This window comes from Oncorhynchus nerka, linkage group LG24, assembly GCF_034236695.1.
Source record: "Oncorhynchus nerka isolate Pitt River linkage group LG24, Oner_Uvic_2.0, whole genome shotgun sequence".
Classification (NCBI taxonomy): Eukaryota; Metazoa; Chordata; class Actinopteri; order Salmoniformes; family Salmonidae; genus Oncorhynchus; species Oncorhynchus nerka.
Window position 1 is genome coordinate 67730508 of NC_088419.1, and position 16942 is coordinate 67747449.

The 16942-nt window shown below is 43.6% G+C and overlaps 2 protein-coding genes across 7 annotated transcripts in view; one reads left to right on the forward strand and one right to left on the reverse strand.

Annotated features, from left to right (window-relative positions):
• The window catches only part of LOC115108483 (angiopoietin-related protein 1-like), a 44126-nt gene extending 29826 nt beyond the window's left edge, over window positions 1-14300 (reverse strand). The window contains exon 1 of the mRNA XM_029632862.1: window positions 14098-14300. The gene's annotated coding sequence lies outside the window, so the exon portion shown is untranslated. The remainder of the gene's footprint in view (window positions 1-14097) is intronic.
• LOC115108482 (ras-specific guanine nucleotide-releasing factor RalGPS2) overlaps window positions 1-16942 on the forward strand; it is a 155832-nt gene that overhangs the window by 106779 nt on the left and 32111 nt on the right. The gene's annotated exons all lie outside the window — the stretch shown is intronic.

The following is a 16942-nucleotide window of genomic DNA, read 5'->3' on the forward strand; positions in this document are numbered from 1 at the left end:
TGTCCTCTTGCTCAGTTGTGCACCCGGCCCTCCCACTACTCTTTCTATTCTGAGCCAGTTTGCGCTGTTCTATGAAGGGAGTAGTACACAGCGTTGTACGAGATCTTCAGTTTCTTGGCAATTTCTCGCATGGAATAGCCTTCATTTCCCAGAACAAGAATAGACTGACGAGTTTCAGAAGAAAGTTTGTTGTTTCTGGCTATTTTGACCCTGTAATCGAACCCACAAATGCTGATGCTCCGGATACTCAACTAGTCTAAAGAAGGCCAGTTTTACTGCTTCTTTAATCAGGACAACAGTTTTCAGCTGTGCTAACATAATTGCAAAAGTGTTTTCCAATGATCAATTAGCCTTTTAAAATTATAAACTTGAATTGGCTAATACAATCTGCCATTGGAACACAGGAGTGATGGTTACTGATAATGGGCCTATGTAGACATTCCATTAAAAAATCTGCCGTTTCCAGCTATTCACAACATCAACCATGTCTACACTGTATTTCTGATAAATTTTATGTTATTTTAATGGACAAAAAGATGTGCGCTTCTTTCAAAAACAAAGAAATTAAGTGACCCCAAACTTTTGAACGGTAGTGTATATTCTAAAATCCGCATAAAGACAATATGTGCGTATTCCCAGCAGAGATGTTTCCATCAAATTGACTTGTTGCAGATGAATGGCTGTATATGATGACGTACAGTAGTGCACATAATACCCTTTTCAGATTAAATTCCCAGGTACTGAATAAAAAGTACAAGTTAAATGGGTTTCAATCGCATTTTCAACTCCTATCTGCGTGCTGTTGGCTAGAGCGCACGTGTAGCTTATATCCCTCAAACTCAACTCTGGACCTCGAAGTCAGTTCCACTGCTTGTTTTCATTGTTCCCCTCTAATCAGGGACTGATTTGGACCTGGCACACCAGGCGGGTTCAATTAATTATGAGCTGTAACAGAAAACCAGGCTCTGGAGGTACCTCTGGGCCTACATGTTGAGAATATTATTATTATTATTATAGACAAAATAGTGAGATTATTTTTAATTGTCAAACTGCAGCCAAGCATTGATTATCATGTCAACAGAAAAATATCCTTGATGTTTATTGAAAGGAGCATCAAGCTCATCACCTTGAATGTCACAGGGTGGTGAAAGTGCATCATTCATATCTGTAGCCTGTTAAACTGCATGCTTTCTCTACTAGTCGTAGTGGGAGGACCACACGTCATCGTGTGACTTCAAGTTTACTTCAATATGATTATGATTATATCTATTTGCGCATAAAAACGTTTACACTGACATTTATCGCATGATTCATTTTACAGACACAAAAAGATCCCACCTTGTCTAGTATGTTTTTCTACATTTGGAAAGTGTTCATCAGGCCTGAGACTTTTCTTTATCCGACATGTACTTTACTCAGATAAAAAGGTTGGATGAAAACCATACACACACACACGCCACTCTCTCAAGGCAGCTATACTGATCAAAAATATAAACGCAACACGTGAAGTGTTGGTCCCGTGTTTCATTTGACTAATTACGTGATGTGAAATATAACTCAAAATCTTTGAAATTGTTGCATTTTGCGTTTTATATTTTTGTTCCGTGTAGTTTTGCAGCTCCTTCATCCATGCCCATATTGCGCCATTATCAGGCTCCCTCTGAGAGACACTGCAGGGGCAGAGGTGTCTGGAATGTGACAGGTAATATTATAGGATGGACTCACTCGCAATCCTCATCTCGATTTTCTGTTCTCTCTTTCTCACATGCACGTTTCTCTCTCTCTCATCCATCATGCTTGCACTCTTGCTCTCTCTCCCCTGAGAGTCACTGGTTTTTTACTCTCTTCATCTGTCTCTCCCCCTCTGCTTTAGGGTCATTTTTTCCCCCTCTGTGGTGGTTCTTAGAACTAGAACACCAGAGGAAAGACATTCCAGGTTGTGAGAGAGAGGAGTTTTACTGTACCTTTTTCACTCCATACAAACCAATACACTACCTGTCATTGTCCACTGTCATTACATTCTGTCTCTCCCACTCTCTGTCTGTACACTAAGTAAAGCACAACACAACAGTTGATCATCCAGACCAGACCTGTCAGTGGTCTGTACTCTGTGCCCTAACACCTAGTGAAGGCCTACAGGAAGTGCCTGTCTGTAGCAAGGGGCAGAATGTAAACTGAACCAGCTCTCTACTGAGTCAGCTGCAGACTACCTCCCAAATGGCACCTTATTGCCTATTTAGTGTCCTACTGTCAACAAGGGCTCTTGTCAAAAGAAGTGCACTATAGTGCATTTGGAAAGTAATTCAGACCTCGAATTTTAACACATTTTGTTACATCCTTATTCTAAAATGGATGGTAGTTTTTTTTCTTTTTTTCCATCAATCTACACACAATAGCGCATAATGAAAATTCTCCCATTCTTCTCTACAGATCCCCTCAAGCTCTGTCAGGTTGGATGGGGAGCGTTGCCGCAGAGCTATTTTAAAGTCTCTCCAAAGTTGTTTGATCGGGTTCAAGTCCGGGCTCCGGCTGGGCAACTCTAGGACATTGAGACTTGTCCCGAAGCCACTCCTATGCTGTCTTGGCTGTGTGCTTAGTGTCGTTGTCCTATTGGAAGGTGAACCTTGACCCCAGTCTGAGGTCCTGATTGCTCTGGAGCAGGTTTTCATCAAGGATCTCTGGTTTCATCAGATAATCTTGTTTCTAATGGTCTGAGAGTCCTTTAGGTGCATTTTGCCAAATTTCAAGGGGGCTGTCATGGAAGACATTCCTCAGTAAAAGGCCCTTCCCCCCCTGATTGCTCAGTTTGGCAGAGAGGCCAGCTCTAGGAAGAGTCTTGGTGGTTCCAAACTTTTTCCATTTAAGAATGATTGAGGCCACTGTTCTTGGGGACCTTCAATGCTGCAGAAATATTTGAGTACCCTTCCCAAGATCTGTGCCTCGACACAATCCTGTCTCCGAGATCTACGGACAATTCCTTCGACCTCATGGCTTGGTTTTTGCTCAGGCAAGCACTGTCAACTGTGGGACCTTATATAGACAGGTGTGTGCCTTTCCAAATCATGTCCAATCAATTGCATTTACCACAGGTGGACTCCAATCAAGTTGTAGAACCACCTCAAGGATGATCAATGGAAACAGGATGCACCTGAGCTCAATTTCAAGTCTCATAGCAAAGGGTCTGAATACTTATGTAAATAAGGTATTTCTGTTTTTTTATTTTTAATCAATTTGAAAAAAATGATAACCGGTTTCACTTTGTCATTATGAGGTATTGTGTGTAGGTTGATGAGGAAAAACATTTTATTTAATCCATTTTAGAATAAGGCTGTAACTTAACAAAATGTTTCTGAAAAGCTGAAGAGAAGTGTCTCTTTCAGTAAGACATCCAGGTCAGATTAAATCTCAGTCCAACCAGAGCCGATTAAACCAAATCAACTCGGACCTGCACAACACACCCAGAGCCGCATAGCTGACGAGGGAGGTAAATACAGACTGACTGTTAGATGGAGAGTTGGATCTGGAAGAAGTGGGACGTGCACTACTCCTCTTCCTGGCGGTCTCCAGAACACTCCGCCCCAATCACCTACAGTATAGTATGGATGTAACACTGTTGTACCTCTCTTCTGACTTGCTCTCTCGCTGTCCCTTTTCTGTCCTCTCCTCCCTCTTTCTGGGTCAGTATTGAGGCTGTAGTAGATAATGGGTAGTGACAGAGGTGAGGGAAGATGGACAGACTTGGGAAAGCAGAAAACACGGCCAGTTAGAAATCTCAACCCTTTCTCCCCCTTCTTAACTAAATTTAATAAAAAGAGAAGTATTATTGGCTCAGGCACCACAGCGGATGGTTCGTGTATCCCCTAACAGATGTCGCAATGTCCAACCCCAGACAAAGGAAAACTAGCTTAGTGGTGTGTGTTCTGGAACTGCCCTGGCCTGTCTCCCTCTCCCAGCCTTACACGATGGAAACAGTGACCTCCATCAGTCTCTCTGGCTGCTAACCTTGCTAATGATTATTAATAGGCAGCTGACCTATGACTTTGGCCACAAACCTCTGCTTCTCTCTCAGCCATATACTCCCGCTCACTTACACACACATGAGCTGTTAATGGAGAAGTAACGGGACAAGAGACACTCAACATCTCGCCCTTTCTCTCTGTTAGGGTATTACTGTATTAGGGCTGTCCCCATTTAGTTGACTGGTCAATTGTTTGGTCGATAGGCTGTTGGTCAACCAAGATTATTTTAGTCCAGCAGGTGCAAATATTTTTTTATGGGACATGAGACGCATGTCTAATGGTCCAAGAATAAGGGGAGTGTGGCTCCAGAATGTGCTCGCTCGCCATTTTGTGCATATTCATTGAAGTTATGAAACAATGTGTGCATTGTTTGCTGTCTCAATTCCCCATTACCGGTAATGCCCATAATTTATCATCTCTAACGTTTGTTTGGTTAAAGTCATGTCTGTTTGCGGAACTCGCAACCCATGCTACACTTGTGAGAAACAAGTTTTTTTTTGGGGGGTACTGGTGTGTTCTGGCTACTGTATGACAATGAATGAGAAGGATTGTGTTATCGCTGCTGCTATCAACCAGGGTTAAAGTTAACTAAATGTTAAAGTGGTATAGACGTATTAGGGATGTGCACGGTTAGTCAAATATCCAAACTGATGTTCGTATTTGAATACTTGTGTGTTCATTTAGCAAGAGCAAAAAATTATAGAGGCCTATTTTAACCTGCTTTTTAACACTGGAAAGTATTTTTCAAAATTAAGTGGAGTGATAGTTCACTAATGAAATAAATACAAGACGGAATAAAATTACGCAATTAAAAGTTAGCGGAAGGAGTAGGCTACAACGAGCAACCAACCGGTAGGCTGTTTAATTGAATGTGGTTGGGGAGAATGCGCAGCATGTGACCTCAAAAGCCTAGCTAGCTTTATGAACTACAATCTGTTACGAACAGAGTGGACTCGGTTTTGTAGACTTTACCCTTTGTCAAAGTTTCAGAATATTGCGTTGTTTAGGTGTGCAAGGGCGAATTCTGAGTAGTCGTTCCCTAACGGAAATATGCAAATACGCCAATAGGATCTCGCTACCTCATGCGTTGCTCTGCCCACCTCCTTGCTTGTTCTGCGAACTGATTTAATTTGCTCCCATTGGATACCACAGCCTGTCGTTTTGTTGGGTTAGTTATACACATCTTTTGTTATATGGGATGATAAAGAACACTGGCTGCTACAAGTTAGCTAGTCTTGGATGTAGCAGAGTTGCCTTGGGGGTCTCTCCACACTGCTCTATATAACTTCCGGCTGCAGCAATAGAGCGCCAGCGTCTCCCTCGCACATCAGTGCTCAGGTTATTAAAAACACACTATTTAATAACCACACGTATTTGGCAAAAATGAATAATACTATTTGAATAGTGAGATTTAAAAAAATATATATATATATACATTCCTAAGTCATATATAGAGGTATAACATATAGTTGAAGTCGGAAGTTCACATGCACTTAGGTTGAAGTCATTAACTCATTTTCAACCACTCCCCAAATTTCTTGTTAACAAGCTATAGTTTTGGCAAGTCGGTTAGGACATCTACTTTGTGCACAAGTATTTTTTCCAACAATTGTTTACAGACAGATTATTTCACTTATAATTCACTATCACAATTCCAGTGGGTCAGACGTTTACATACACTAAGTTGGAAAATTCCAGAAAATTATGTCATGGCTTTAGAAGCTTCTGATTAGGCTAATTTACATAATTTAAGTCAATTGGAGGAGTACCTGTGGATGTATTTCAAGGCCTACCTTCAAACTCAGTGCCTATTTGCTTGACACCATGGGGAAATCAAAAGAAATCAGCCATGACCTCAGAAAACAATTGTAGACCTCCACAAGTCTGGTTCATCCTTTGGAGTAATTTCTAAATGCCTGAAGGTACCATATTAATCTGTACAAACAATAGTACGCAAGTATAAACACCTTGGGACCACGCTCAGGAAGGAGACATGTTCTGTCTCCTAGAGATGAACGTACTTTGGTGTGAAAAGTGCAAATCAATCCCAGAACAACAGCAAAGGACCTTGTGAAGATGCTGGAGGAAACGGGTACAAAGTATTTATATCCACAGTAAAATGCGTCTTATTTCGACATAACCTGAAAGGTCGCTCAGCAAGGAAGAATCCACTGCTCCAAATCCGCCATAAAATAGCCAGACTACGGTTTGCAACTGCACATGGGGACAAAGATTGTACTTTTTGGAGAAATGTCCTCTGGTCTGATGAAATAAAAATAGAATTGTTTGGCCATAATGACCATCGTTATTCTTGGAGGAAAAAGGGGGAGGCTTGCAATCCGAAGAACACCATCCCAACCGTGAAGCACCAGGGGTGGCAGCATCATGTTGTGGGGGTGCTTTGCTGCAGGAGGGACTGGTGCACTTCACAAAATAGATGGCATCATGAGGAGGTAAATTATGTGGACATATTGAAGCAACATTTCAAGACATCAGTCAGGAAGTTAAAGCTTGGTCTCAAATGTGTCTTACAAATGGACAATGACCCCAAGCATACTTCCAAAGTTGTGGCAAAATGGCTTAAGGACAACAAAGTCAAGGTATTGGAGTGGCCATCACAAATCCCTGACCTCAATCCTATAGACAATTTGTGGGCAGAACTGGAAAAGCGTGTGTGAGCAAGGATGCCTTCAAACCTGACTTAGTTATTACTCCAGCTCTGTCTGAAGGAATGGGCCAAAATTCACCCAACTTATTGTGGTAAGCTTGTGAAAGGCTACCCGACACGTTTGACCCAAGTTAAAGGCAATGCTACCAAATACTAATTGAGTGTATGTAAACTTCTGACCCACTGGGAATGTGATGAAAGAAAGAAAAGCTGAAATAAATCTTTCTCTAAACTATTATTCTGACATTTCACATTCTTTAAAATGAAGTGGTGATCCTAACTGACCTAAGAGTGTGCAAAGCTGTCATCAAGGCAAAGGGTGTCTACTTCGAAGTATCTCAAATATGAAATATATTTTGATTTGTTTAACACTTTTTGGTTACTACATGATTCCATGTGTTATTTCATAGTTTTGATATCTTCACTATTATTCTACAGTATAGACAATAGTAAAAATAAAAATTAGGTGTGTCCAAACTTTTGACTAGTACTATATATATATATATATATATATATGGCTGTATGGCCTCCGTCTTTCACCTTCATTTTGATTGAAGTCATCAGATTTGTGTACCTGTTATGCCCAGCTATGATTGATGGAGCAGGTTCCATCTATATGTCAGTGTTCTGTCTGATGGATAGCAGCACCAGGAAGAAAGGCCATATTTGGAAGCTATTTTATTAATATTTTTTTATAGACTATGCATTTCCCAGCCTGGCATTTCCAGCCTCCAATGTCCCATCTGTCCTTCAGACTTTCCCAGTCTGCTTCCAAAACCCCCAAACACACAACACATCCATCTCCTGAAAGAACAGAGAGAGGAGGAGAGAATAGAGGGATCAGGGAGAGGATGCTTTAGCACAGTTGTAAAAGGTTTACTACAAACATGGCCCTGTCAGAACCCTACTGTTCACACACACACTTGGTCCCCCCCTCCTCACAAAAAAGCAGTTCTCGATTGCGATTGCTCCCTCTTCAGACACACACACACACACGCACACAAACGCACCATTTGCTCTGTCTCTCACACGCACCCTCAACATGTTAGCAATTACTTGGAACAGTCAGAGGAGAGAGCAAAGGATCAACATTCCAGGCAACCTCCACACGCTAGACACCATGTCATACTTACAACTAACTGATAGAGCCAGAGATGGAAGATGTGGAGGAAGGGAGAGAGGGCAGGATTTAGGGAAAGTGAGGTTATAGTGGTCACCTCTTTCTGAGTAGGGTGATTTAAGTCATGGTGTAAACTAGTGCTGGAGGAAATGATGAGAGAGCGAGACCAAAGGGTTTATGACGTGGAAGTCCATCTAAACCACAACTGTAATTGGTCCTGTAGGATGAAGAGGAAAAAGGAGAGGAAGGCGTTTTAACAATATGGTTTTGGGTCTCTGGTTGGATCTCCCAAACCCAGAATATCTTAAGAGACTGGAGTCCATGTTTTGGTTCTTCTAGTGTGTGTGTGTTATTTTTTTATTTCACCTTTATTTAACCAGGTAGGCTAGTTGAGAACAAGTTCTCATTTACAACTGCGACCTGGCCAAGATAAAGCACAGCAGTTCGACACAAACAACAACACAGAGTTACACATGGAATAAACAAACATTCCGTCAATAATACAGCATAAAAAATAAAAAATCTATATACAGTGAGTGCAAATGAGGTAAGATTAGGGAGGTAAGGCAATAAATAGGCCATGGTGGCAAGGTATTTACAATATAGCATTTAGACACGGGAATGGTAGATGTGCAGAAGATGAATGTGCAAGTAGAGATACTGGGGTGCAAAGGAGCAAAATAAATGCAGTATGGGGATGAGGTAGTTGGATGGGCTGTTTACAGATGGGCTATGTGCAGTGATCTGTGAGCTGCTCTGACAGCTGGTGCTTAAAGCTAGTGAGGGAGATATGGGTCTCCAGCTTCAGTGATTTTTGCAGTTCGTTCCAGTCATTGGTAGCAGAGAACTGGAAGGAAAGGCAGCCAAAGGAGGAATTGGTGTGTGTGAGGACTGGAACCCTAGTTGAGTTTCAGTTTCAAATGTGGGAGTCTCAGCATAGTGGGGTGTGGCCCCACTCTGCCTTCACCCCACCCCAAAATCAATCACTCTTTGTGTGTCATAAGCCCAAGGAAGTCTCACACACACACACACAAAGTTCCCTCGTAGACACAAACATGGCGAATCCCACAAGGCTTCCCTTACTCTCTCCATCCCACACACACACAGTGTCCTCTGACTCTTGGTTTGTGTGTGCCTGTGTCTTGCGTCTCCCGTCTCCCACTGTCTTTTCTCTCCCCCCTCTAACTCCTTTGTTCCTTCTCTCTCCTTTCCTACAAGAGTAGTTTTGACTCCACACACTCAACTCGCCTGTTTGATTCTCCCTTAACATTTAACAGATCTTTGAATGAGCTCTTTTCGTCTACTACAGTATATCACCTTCCTCTCCTCAAGCATATGTTCTTTCCACTGGTGCAGGTAACTGATAGTTATGGAGTGTTTTATTGTAGTAAATAGTGTTTTAAAGTGGAGCTGACTGCGTTGCAGAACTACTTTGCAGATATGAAACAATCATCATATCAGTCAAAAATATAAAATTCCCAGTTTATAATTATATTGTTTAAAATTAAGTTCTATTTGACCGAAAATGCCTTGACGTACAGTGAAGCATTTTTGGCAGAATAGATGGATGCAGTTCAGTGCATGATTAATATAATTTCTTTCTTGGTAGTCAAAAAATATTACTATCAGGCTGTAAATCACAGCTGGCCTGGTACATTGTTTGCTGCCTGCAAACATTCAGGATGAACTGTTCCATTGACTCAATATTTTGAAACAAAAACCGACACCTGTAACTAAAGCTGGGAATGTCAATACAATAAAACTAGAAAGAGCAATGATCACAAATCAGTCATAACGGGGCTAATAGGCTAGCGCACGTGTCGAACACCGGGACTGCCGGCACAAATGACTCAACAGTTGAGTCTTCGACTTAATGAAATTACAACCTGATGCACTAGCATCAGTGAATTAAACTTAAATTGCGCTGCTTTCGTGTCCCGTTTGCTGCCTGCAGGAGAGGGAAAGTGTACAGAAACATGCCAGTCTTGCAAGGCTACCAAAATGTTGAAGTCTGGCTTCGGTTTTTAAAGCTTGACGAATAACCAAAAAACTAAACCTGCAACAAAACACCATGCAAAGGAGAAAATGTAGTCCTATCACAGCAACATTTGAGCAGTAGCTTAGGCTAACTACAATACATTTTGAGTGCACCATACAGCGATGCTGCATTCAACCACCGGTGAGCCATGCAGCGCAAAAAATGTAAAATAAGTTTAAATGTTACAGCTAGCTAGCTGCTGGGGGGGGATGTCATTGGAGGAGTGGGTGAGTGACCAACTTTTTCCCCTTGCCGTTTTGTAGGTGGCTACAGCTAGAGATTCAGTTGTCATTTTGGTTAGCAAGCAAGGAATGTGAATCACTTTGCTTGCTAATGCTGAACTTGAACAACTGTTATCCACAGTTAGCATATCTCTTAGTTGTCAATCAGATGTATTTGGCATCGATCAAATTGGCGGGTTTGCAAGTTCCCATTCAGTTGTCAAAACGTAGGTTGGGACAAGCATGCTTGGAAGGCAAACTGCAGAAGGACAAGCGGCTACTATTCCCTTCCGTTTATCAGTGCAATTTTGACGGACAACTAGCTGAACAAGTGCGGGAGGGTTTATGTATGGTTCCCTTGTTAGATTTTAGCTCATCTCGCTCTGGTCTGGCTAGTGTTAGTAGTTGATCTTGTTGATGTGTATAAGCAACTGAGGTTGTTTGACCAATAGGACTGTAAAGTTTCTAAATGTAGGAGGACACCCGAGGTATTTACAGAACTCTATTCAGGTGTATTTTGTGACTTTTGACGAATGTGTTCTAATGCTCTAAAGTCGCACTGTTGCTATGCCTGTAAACACAGTCCAGTTAAAAGTGAATGATGGCAGGCCTGTGGCAAATGGCCTATTTGCATAATGTCCTACTGTAGTTCTGATTTGGTTATTGCTATAGAATTTTCAAATGCCTTACTATATATACCTCGGCAAGACGGAGCTGCTCTTCCTCCCGGGGAAGGACTGCCCATTCCATGATCTCGCCATCACGGTTGACAACTCCATTGTGTCCTCCTCCCAGAGCGCTAAGAACCTTGGCGTGATCCTGGACAACACCCTGTCGTTCTCAACTAACATCAAGGCGGTGGCCCGTTCTTGTAGGTTCATGCTCTACAACATCCGCAGAGTACGACCCTGCCTCACACAGGAAGCAGCGCAGGTCCTAATCCAGGCACTTGTCATCTCCCGTCTGGATTACTGCAACTCGCTGTTGGCTGGGCTCCCTGCCTGTGCCATTAAACCCCTACAACTCATCCAGAACGCCGCTGCCCGTCTGGTGTTCAACCTTCCCAAGTTCTCTCACGTCACCCCGCTCCTCCGCTCTCTCCACTGGCTTCCAGTTGAAGCTCGCATCCGCTACAAGACCATGGTGCTTGCCTACGGAGCTGTGAGGGGAACGGCACCTCAGTACCTCCAGGCTCTGATCAGGCCCTACACCCAAACAAGGGCACTGCGTTCATCCACCTCTGGCCTGCTCGCCTCCCTACCACTGAGGAAGTACAGTTCCCGCGCAGCCCAGTCAAAACTGTTCGCTGCTCTGGCCCCCAATGGTGGAACAAACTCCCTCACGACGCCAGGACAGCGGAGTCAATCACCACCTTCCGGAGACACCTGAAACCCCCACCTCTTTCAGGAATACCTAGGATAGGATAAAGTAATCCTTCTCACCCCCTTAAAAGATTTAGATGCACTATTGTAAAGTGGCTGTTCCACTGGATGTCTTAAGGTGAACGCACCAATTTGTAAGTCGCTCTGGATAAGAGCGTCTGCTAAATGACTTAAATGTAATGTAAATGTAAATGTAATATGGAATTCTAAACATTCTAGGGATTTGAAAATGGCCACATCGAAGTGCTCGCTTGTCCCCCCCCCCAAAAAAAAAGTTTCCGGGGGGGGGATTAACAGATTTTAAGATTTCATGTTACTTCATAGGTGATGGATTCCAGGCTCAGAGGACAAAGCTGTGTGTGTGTGTGTGTACCTATACTTGTGGGGACCAGAAGTCCCCATAAGAATAGTAAACAAACATTTACAACTGGGGACATTTTGTTAGTCCCCACAAGTTCAAATGCTATTTTTTTAGCTCCTTTAGGGTTAGGGCCTAGGGGTAAGGTTAGGGAAAATAGGATTTTGAATGGGACTGAATTGTGTGTCCCCACAAGTTCAGTTATACGAGTGTGTTGTGGCTGGGTAAACCGCTTGTGGTCAGAGCGGGAGCCGCAAACTGAATACCTGTTGTGTTTGTGGGCTGACCGCAGTGTGTTTAAGTTGTTCAGATTCACACATGAATACACCTATTCCTCAAAAGTCTAAGTTTGAATCGTCTCCAACACTTGGATGTCAAGTCTCGTTTGTGCTGGGAATCATGAGCTTGTGTGTATCTATTACTGAGGTAGGGAAGAGTGATGTTTGGAAGACAGAAGGGGTCTCGTTGGGGCCGTGTGTGGCCCCTGTGGTGTGCAGCACAGAGAGCACCCCACTGTGAGGTATAGTTTTGGTTGGCCCCATGCCTGCTGTTATGGCCAGCCAGCTCCACTAGCTGTCTATCTGTAGTTTAACTACAGGACCTTCACAAGCCACATAACCTAAAATTGTTGATAAGTATGGGTTAGGGTTGTTGTAGCCAGAGTGCTGACCCAGTTTAAGTCCCTCAACAGGTGTTCCAGGTGAACTGGGAGCCAAGCACTTCTCTACCCGCCCCTCTTTATCCCTCTCTCTCCCATATCTCTATCTCTCCCGCTGTCTCTGTGTGTCAGTCAGATGAGTTAATGCTGTGATTTACTCTGATTTATCGATCGTTGAAAAACCCTCCGCCTTACAAAACGTTTTCAGAACCTCTAGGCCTGCCCTCATTTTGTTTTTAAGATCTGCTTTAGCTGTTAGGCCAGTTCACATAGGCAGTCTTATGTGAACTGTGTTGCTGTGCTCTTACATCCCTATCCCCAGTCATACAGCATTAACAGATGTGTATCCAGAGTGAGCGGAGAGTTTTCCATGGATCTCACTTGACACCAGAGCATGTGTAAGTGAAGACAGTTGAACCTAATTGTGAGTGGCGATATCAACGCTAGCAGACCGATATTATAAATGTTCCAAGCCCCGAGTGTCAGTGTGAGGTTTAGTGGTTTCTATCTGATGTCTGGATGGAGGGTTGCGTTGTAGGATGATGTGGTCAGAGTAGAATTATATTGTATTATGAGTGTTATTTTTCTTCAAACGACACCATGAATGGAACCTTCTATTCATTCAGAAACAACTCCATTCACTATCGATTGTCACAAAATGCGTGTGTGTGATAGTAACATTCAGCCACACACTGTAGAGTGTATCACCACCTCATTATGTTGACTTATTTATTTAACCCTAATCTATCCTGGTTAATTTAACAACCATTTCTCATTCTCAGGCAGAGAGGATATTAGGAAACCAAAGCTTAACAGGAGCAAGGGTCCACATACACACACCACATCTCTGATCTCGCCATCTGACCTTCTCACTTACTCACACAATAGAATTATGGAAAAACTACAGCTCGACCGAGAGAAGGAAGTTACTCCAGTGAAATACAGTAAATGTCCACTGACTCATTGCTGCTCCCTATATGTTTTTTATTGATCTAGGCTAGTCAGTTAAGAACACATTTTTATTTAAAATGAAGGCCAAACCCTCCCCTAACCCAGACGACGCCCTATGGGACTCCCTGTTGTGATACAGCCCGGAATCGAACCCTGGTCTGTAGTGATGCCTCTAGCACTGTGATGCAGTGCCTTAGACCACTGCACCACTCAGGATACTTGAAAGGTAAAGTTTCTATATCCCAATAAAGGCCCAGCAGCAGTGAATGGACATTTACAGTGTAGCAGGTTACCTGTTGCTGAGCTCCTGTGTGTAGCTAGTTCCCTTGACATCCACATACAGCCCGTCTGTCTCAGGCTCTCTGTCTAAGGAGTCCTTCTCACTCACTGTACAGAGTCTCGCTGTACATAAGCCTCAAGGTAAAGCTAGACTTATCTAGATACCAGTCCCCTGGAGAAATAGCGTTGTTAAACACCCCTGATTCTTCTGCACCCAGAAAATAACTGCTAACAGAACGTTCTAACCTCTCCTGCAGAGCAGAGCTCTCCCAGCTGCTCACATAGCTACACAACACAATGCATGGAGTGAGAAAGCAATCCTCAGTGAGCCTCGGTGCTCCAGTTCAGTCCCCTCCTCAGGCTCTGCTCATCTACACTTCTCCCATCTTACACAGGTGCTCACCTCTGTCATGTGGTTAGATCTCCGGAGCTTCAGAATCCAGAAGCTTGCTGTTGGAAGCCTGCTGCCCAGCAAAGTCCCCTCCCTGTGGGCTCAGTGAGGCTGGCGTTAGGGTTTAGAGCTGGAGCTCTCTGTCCATGACTAAACTACCGGTTACTTCTACTTACTGAGCTCTGGTTCCTCAAGGTTTTCACAAATGATTGGCTGGAGAGGGAAGGGAGGGAGAGAGGAGGGTTTGGAGGAGGGAGGCTGTTTTTCCACCTCCTTTTCTCCCTGTTTCTTTTGGTATGCCCCAGCCCACCTCTGATGTCACTGGTCTGAGAAAAAAAGAGGGAGATATCAGAAGAAGCTCCCCCTAAAAGTTGTTTTTTTTAAGGAAAGATGTAGGTTGTTGGAGAAACTTCAGGGTTCAAGAAATCAGTTTGACTTTCTTTGTTTGGGGCAGACACACACACAGGTCCAGGTCTTCTCAGTAACCCACATCCCACTACTACTCCAAACTCACCAGCCTCTGTCTGGCTTACTCCTCTGTGCTTATACCCCTCTGTGTGATTCAGAGACTCCGTCCATCCCTTCCTAACCCAGCCTGTAGTGATAGGATTCATGCGGTGATGTCGTTGTCTCAGGGTTTACAGGAGCCTCCTTTAGACACTATGTAATACAGACAGCTGTGCACGAGTGGGTGTTTGTTGGTCACACTACTTTGTAGAGAGATGCAAAGGAGGCTCCAGGTGTATGGAGAGACCCTCTTCCTCACAGGAAGACATATGACATAAGAGACATGACAGGCTCTATGTTCAGTGGTGCTGGGCGGGAGATAAATAGAACGGCGATAGAAAGCAGTAGAGAGGAGAATAGAATGACAGATATATGGAGAGGGGGGGGATGTAGGAATACAGCGTGATGGGAGAAAGCGACAGGCAGTTAAATGGTGCTGTAAATTAATCTCAATTTCCAGAGATGGAAACCAGCTACTGCCTTTGTCTCCTAATGATAATATTTATGTAATGAGAGACTGCGAAGCTTAGAGCTGTAGTACTGTCAGGGAGATGGAGACATCAAGAACGAGAGGGAGTTGGCTGGGCTAAGAAGAGTGAAGAGCATGTCATTACACAGTGCCTACAGAAAGTATTCACACCATAACGTCCAATTATGTTTTTAGAAATGTTTACTAGTCAATAAGTATTCGACCCCTTTGTTTTGGAAATCCTAAATGGCATGGACTCTGTGTGCAATAAGTGTTTAACATGATTTTTGAATGACTACCTCATCTCTGTACCCTACATATTTATCTGTACAGTCCTCAGACGAGCAGGGAATTTCAAACACATTTATTTATTTTACCAGGTAAGTTGACTGAACACATTCTCATTTACAGCAACAACCTGGGGAATAGTTACAGGGGAGAGGAGGGGGATGAATGAGCCAATTGTAAGCTGGGAATGATTAGGTGCCCATGATGGTTTGAGGGACAGATTGGGAATTTAGCCAGGACACTGGAGTTAACACCCCTACAATAAGTGCCATGGGATCTTTAATGACCTCAGAGAGTCAGGACACCCGTTTAACGTCCCATCCGAAAGACGGCACCCTACACAGAGCAGTGTCCCCAATCACTGCCCTGGGGCATTGGAATATTTTTTAGACCAGAGGTAAGAGTGTCTCCTACTGACCCTAACACCACATCTGGTCTCCCATCCAGGCACCAACCAGCTTCAGAAGCAAGCCAGCAGTGGGATGCAGGGGGGGTGAAATTGAACTGGACTTGTTCTCGTCCTCACTGTCTCAAATCCTGTCTTCAGGCATGCCGTAGTGGCCGAGCTCACAGCCAGTCTCCAAGTTCCACCCGTCTCTTTAGATAGTGTATTGTCAGCACAGAGAAAGCCGATTCCCACAGCCAGTCCTAAGGTCTGGAAGAAGCTCATCACCATGCCAACAGGCTCCGCCAGGTCTTGTGGCACCACGTTGGGCCCGTAGATCCTACCCAGGAGGCACGAGGTCGTCTTGTGGAACCACGTTGGGCCCGTAGATCCTACCCAGGAGACACGAGGTCGTCTTGTGGAACCACGTTGGGCCCGTAGATCCTACCCAGGAGACACGAGGTCGTCTTGTGGAAACACGTTGGGCCCGTAGATCCTGCCAAGGAGACACGAGGTCGTGGCTGAAGAGGACTATGTGGAGGTGGTCTCTGGGCTGGAGGTTACACAAAGAAAATATTAAGACCTGTTGCTATACAAAATAATAGATATTAAAGGTTGCAAAGTCTAAAACGTGATCCTATTCTGTACATTGAGGAGCCTGGTCAGAAATGGAATAGAATAGAGTGCCATTTGGGACTAAACCAAAGCTTCAACTTATGTTCAACTTAGTGCTGATCTTCTTGGTAGCTCAGAGAAAGAAATAGATGCTCAGTCAACGTCATTGTAAAATATGTCATAACGCACTATAGGCATGGTCTTCATATCAAGTGTTACCCAAAAAATACTTAAGACGTGTTGCTATAAGACAAAGAAAAATTCTAACAAAAACCTGAATTGAAAAATGTCAAGAGAGTGCTGGCCTTTAAAAATAATCTTTGTGGTGATCGAGGGCCCAGACTGAAGAGAAGACAACATGCTGTCCTGGTTAACAGACTGAGAAGACAACATGCTGTCCTGGTTAACAGACTGAGAAGCCACATGCTGTCCTGGTTAACAGACTGAGAAGACAACATGCTGTCCTGGTTAACAGACTGAGAAGACAACATGCTGTCCTGGTTAACAGACTGAGAAGACAACATGCTGTCCTGGTTAACAGACTGAGAAGACCACATGATGTCCTGGTTAACAGACTGAGAAGACAACATGAT